A 6,000-nucleotide genomic window follows, 5' to 3' on the forward strand; every position below is an offset into this window, starting at 1 on the left:
TTGAGGATGATATTCGCTGTGGGTTTTTCATAGATGGATTTTATGAACTTGAGGAATGTTCCCTCTATCCCTATACTCTGGAGAGTTTTAATCAGGAAAGGATGTATTTTGTCAAATGCTTTTTCTGCATCAATTGAGAGGACCATATGGTTCTTCTCTCTCCTCTTAGTAATGTGTTCTATCACATTGATTGATTTGAGAATGTTGAACCACCCTTGCATCCTGAGGATAAATCCCACTTGGTCGTGGTGGATGATCCTTTTAATGTATTGTTGGATCCTATTAGCTAGGATTTTGTTGAGGATTTTAGAATCCATATTCATCAGGGATATCAGTCTGAAATTCTCCTTTTTGATGGGGTCTTTGCCCGGTTTGGGGATTAAGGTAATGCTGGCCTCATAGAATGAGTTTGGAAGTTTTCCTTCTGTTTCTATTTTTGAAACAGCTCCAGTAGAATAGGTATTATTTCTTCTTTGAATGTTTGGCAGAATTCCCCAGGGAATCCATCAGGCCCTGGAGTCTGGTTTTTTGGGAGGTTTTTGATCACTGCTTCAATCTCGTTACTGGTTATTGGCCTATTCAGGTTGTCAATTTCTTCCTGTTTCAGTCTTGGCAGCTTATAGGTTTCAAGGAAGCCTCCATTTCATCCAGATTGCTCAGTTTATTGGCATATAGTTGTTGATAATAATTTCTAATAATTGTTTCTGTTTCCTTGGTGTTGTATGATCTCTCCCCTTTCATTCATAATTTTATTAATTTCTCTCTTCTTCTTTTGGATAAGTCTGGCCAGTGGTTTATTAATCTTATTAATTCTTTCAAAGAACAACTTCTAGTTTTGTTGATCTGATCTACTGTGTTTCTGGTTTCTAATTCATTGATTTCTGCTCTAATTTTAATTATTTCTCTTCTAATGTGTGGCTTAGGTGTCATTTGTTGCTTTTTCTCTAGTTCTTTAAGGTGTAGAGTTAGTTGGTGAATTCGGGATTTTTCTATTTTTTTGAGTGAGGCTTGGATGGCTAGGTATTTCCCCCTTAGGACCGCCTTTGCAGAATCCCATAGGTTTTGGACCGATGTGTTTTCGTTCTCATTGATTTCCATGAATTGTTTAAGTTCTTCTTTGATTTCTTGGTTGACTCAAACATTCTTGAACAGAGTGGTCTTTAGCTTCCAAGTATTTGAATTTCTGCCAAATGTTTTGTTGTGATTGAGTTCCAGTTTTAGAGCATTGTGGTCTGAGAATATGCAGGGAATAATCTCAATCTTCTGGTATCGGTTGAGACCTGATTTGTGACCCAGTATATGGTCTATTCTGGAGAAAGTTCCATGTGCGCTCGAGAAGAATGAGTAATTCTGTTGTTTTAGGGTGGAATGTTCTATAAATATCTATGAAGTCCATCTGGTCCAATGTATCATTCAAAGCTCTTGTTTCCTTGTTGATTTTCTGCTTAGATGATCTGTCCATTGCTGAGAGTGGAGTATTGAGGTCTCCTACAATTAACGTATTGTTATCAATATGACTCTTTATTTTGGTTAACAGTTGGCTTATATGTATGGCTGCTCCCATGTTGGGAGCATAGATATTTACAGTTGTTAGATCTTCTTGTTGGATAGACCCTTTAAGAATGATATAGTGTCCTTCTGTGTCTCTTATTACAGACTTTAGTTTAAAATCTAATTTGTCTGATATAAGAATTGCTACCCCAGCTTTCTTTTGAGGTCCGCTGGCATGGAAGATAGATCTCCATCCCTTCACTTTCAGTCTGGATGTATCTTTAGGTTCAAAATGAGTCTCTTGTAGACAGCATATGGATGGGTCCTGTCTTTTTATCCAATCTGCAACCCTGTGCCGTTTTATGGGAGTGTTTAGGCCATTCATGTTGAGAGTGATTATTGAAAGATATGAATTCATTGTCATCATGTTGCCTGTGAAGACGTTGTTTTTATAGATTGTCCCTGTAAATTTCTGTTGTAGATCACTCTTGGGGTCTTTCTCCTTTTATAGAACCCCCCTTAATATTTCTTGCAGGGCCGGCTTAGTGGTCACATACTCTTTCAACTTCTGCCGGTCGTGGAAGCTCTGCATCTCTCCATCCATTCTAAATGAAAGCCTTGCCGGATAAAGTATTCTTGGCTGCATGTTCTTCTCATTTAGTACCCTGAATATGTCTTGCCAGGCCTTTCTGGCTTGCCAGGTCTCTGTGGATAGGTCTGACGTTATTCTGATGTTCCTCCCTCTGTACGTAAGGAATCTCTTCCCCCTAACTGCCCTTAAGATGGTTTCCTTGGTTCTAAGATTTGCAAGTTTTACTATTATATGCCGGGGTGTTGGCCTGTTTTCCTTGATCTTAGGAGGGGTCCTCTCTGCCTCTAGGACTTGAATGTTTGTTTCATTCCCCAGATTAGGGAAGTTCTCAGCTACGATTTGCTCAAATACATCTTCTAGCCCTCTCTCTCTCTCCACTCCCTCCGGGATTCCAATGATTCTGACATTGGAACGCCTCATGGTGTCACTTATTTCTCTGATTCTATTTTCATGGATTCTGAGTTGTTTTTCCCTGGCCTCCTCTTTTCCCTTTTTATCTATTATACTGTCTTCCAGATCGCTTATTCTCTCTTCTGTCTCAGTTACCCTAGCTGTTAGATTATCTAGATTGGATTGAATCTCATTGATAGCATTTTTAAGTTCTGCCAATTCACCTTTTATTTCTGCCCTTAGAGACTCTATGTTGCCATTAATTGATTTCTCCATTCTAGCCATTGTCTTCACAATTGCTAGCCTGAATTTCATCTCCGACATCTTGGTTATATCTGCATCCATTTGTAAATCTGCAGCATAAGTCATAATCTCAGTCTTTTCTGTTCTGGGCGCTCCTCTTCCTAGTCATTCTGTTGATAGGTTTTTGAGGGAATGTAAAGAGTCGGAATTATTGACCAGAACCCAAGCAAGATGCCAGGTGGTAAAAATATTTTAAGTATATTCATATACATGAGGGATAAAATTCCTGTTAATCATCTTACATTGTGTTTTATTAGAGCCTCAAGAATTCCTTAATCTGTGGTGAGAAATATCTCACACTTCCATTACTAGAAAGAGCCCTATCAGTGTATACCCCTTCACAGTTACCCCCCAAATTTCTGTCAGGAAACCAATAGCCTCCAAAGGTAGGCCAGTAACTCCTAGCCTTTTAGTCATCAAGGACTCCTTTTACTTGGCCTGACTGTGTGCATGGACTTTGACAGCAGAGTTCTGTCTTGAAGAGGTGGAGAGTCCAGGCTCATGACCAGGGCTTCTTGCTGTGCTAGCTGTTTAGAAGTTGAGTTCATTGGGCATGGGGCGGAAGTCACAGTGTGGTCCTGCTTCCATGTCTCAGAATTTCTGTGATATCATCAAAGACTAATCAGGACCTCTGATCATCATGTGATCTCTGATATTATCAAAATTCCAGCCAAAAGAAAAATTTGTGATTTTAATTAGTCGGGGTGGCCTAATTATGTGAGAGAAAATATAAAATTTTTAGTTAGGCTCTTTCAAATACTAAGCATAGCTGGCAGATGCCCAATACCATCTTTGTGGACCACGAGGAGCCTGGGACCTCATCCTGGGCAACATGGGTCTAAAGTCAGATTGCTTTGTTTTTCTCTTTGGACTATAAAAGAAAGTAAAATTGACATGTATTAATTTTGACCAATATATCAAAGTAGAACCATATTTTTGTGGGCTAGGGATGATGAATGATCCACTTAAAGGTTCTGTTGTTCTATATTTAAGGATATATTTCTTTAAAGTAATTATTGTTTTTGTACAGAAACAAACAAGTTGAATTTGTTTTTTTCTACAACTATGCCTCTAATGCTATAGTAATCTTGAGAGAATCAAGGGCAATATGACTAGTGTTATTTTGGGGTGGGGGGGGACATGGGATAGTAACGTCTGCCCTGATTACTTCCCAGGATTATTATGGGTTTTGAATATAGTAATGTGTGTATGCTTTGTACAGCACCCAAACTGCTATACCCCTGCTGATCTTATATTCTAGCATTGTCTTAGTCTGGGCTGTAAGATTATTAGTTAGGAGAGGTCATTTCCAAAAGGATGGCCATTTGCCTGATCTAGTACAATACAGAATTGAAAATGTGTGAGACGAAGGGAAGCCTATTTGTTCCATGTTTTGTTTTAGTCTGGTTTATGAGTGTGTGTGTGTGTGTGTGTGTTTATCCCAGTTATTCTATTAATCCTATGATGACCTTGGTCTAGAGAGTGTATCTGGTTTCCATCAATTTCTACTTTCTGATGCTTACATCAGCCTCTTCCCGGCCAGCCCATCCTCCAGATTATGGACTGAGAGAATGGAAATTCATGTTTGGTGAGCCCTGATAAAGGCAAGATACCACATCCTCTGTCTCTCTGTTTAATCTTCACAGCACCTCCTCAAGGCACGGGTTATTTTCCCGATTGACAGGGAAATGGAGGCTCACAGGACTATGTAACTTGGCCAAAGTCACACAGATAGCCTAGGAATTCAACTAGGTTTGTGATACTCAAGCTTTTACTGACATTCACTTGCTTTGTCTGGCACACGGCAAATGAGAGCAACTGTCAGGGCAATGCGGGAAACATTTATTTGGGGTCTTCCTTTGTTCTAGGGCCCAAACCTTTTCTCCTGTTCCATGATCCCTGACACTTTCCATGGTCTCCCCAACTCAACACCATCTCTCAACACCTGCAGTGAGCCAGCCAGCTAAATGAAAGGGGTTCATAACAAGGGCCCAGCAGTCCTCAGGAACACAAATCAGCACAAAGTAAGTACTCACTGACTTCAAGTCCAAAGACTGAAAGAACGAACAAATGAATACATATGAATGAATAGAAACAAGTGAGCAATAGGAGTTATTGAAGGGAAAGCCTCACCCATGTACCGGCGGTATGTTTATATCACCTCCTCACAGTTCCCAGTGTCCCATAAACCGCAGTGCCACCCACAAACACTCCATGGCAGGTGCAGAAAAGTCCTGCCAGTTCTGTACCCTTCACTCACTCACTGACCCTATTCTCTGCTTTATTTATCTTCATAGCACTTATCCCCTCCAAAATCATGGACTTATTTGACTCCAGGACTACCCAAAGTCATTTGGGTCACTAGCTTTGACCGGAGCTGATCACAAAGACCCAACTCTTCCTTGTCAAGGGAACTAGTTTAGGAAACCCCATTTGAGGTCTGAAGAACGGGCTTCAGATCCTGCCTTCCTCACTGGCTGTGTGATGGAGCAAGCCCCTGGAATGCCGTGGAGACAAATCATGCGCCAGCCGCATTGCACGGCAAGCCCTCCCTTGGCCCGGGAGTGACCTGGGGCCAGAGCTCTGTGGCAGTCATCTTTCTTACTCTTGATCCAAAGCACTGCTCCAGATGGGTCTCTTCGATCAGTGTAAGAATAGAATAGTGACTAGCATCGCCTCTCAAAGTTGTCAGGCAAACTCCTCACGGTGCGAGTCTTCCAGTCTACCGGTCTATCGAGCAGGCTAATGTTCTTCTTAGGCTTGCCCTTAAGAGCTCAGCATCTGCAGTGAGACAGAGCTGGATTTGGGGCTGGCTCATTCTGAGTAAGTCACTTTACTCTGTAAGGCTCAATTTTCTTCCTCTGGTAAATGGAGGTAGTAACAGTTGGGGATTCACAGGGGGTGGGTGGGAGGTCCAAATATATGCCTGGGGCTCAGCCATTTACCACCATGTAGGAGGTATGTGCATCAAGAGTGTGTGTCAGGACCACCTGGGAGGCCCCACCCCCGTCCCCTCAGCCCACCCGAGCTCACCTGCGGGGGCAGGGGTATTTTCCAGTGTCGTTTTCACCTGGCTGCTTCCTTATCTGCTCAGGGGTTTCTGTGGCACCACATGATTTTTTTCTGTCACCAGCAGGGGTACCCCAGAAGAACAGGGGGTTTAACTCCTTTGGGGTGTCCCACATCCAGGGGATCAGGGTCAGTGGGTAAATGTCTCATTCTTT

The sequence above is a fragment of the Mirounga angustirostris genome, unplaced genomic scaffold (genome assembly GCF_029215605.1).
Source record: "Mirounga angustirostris isolate CCGP_5_RB_7025 unplaced genomic scaffold, mMirAng1.0.hap1 SCAF_4, whole genome shotgun sequence".
Taxonomy (NCBI): domain Eukaryota; kingdom Metazoa; phylum Chordata; class Mammalia; order Carnivora; family Phocidae; genus Mirounga; species Mirounga angustirostris.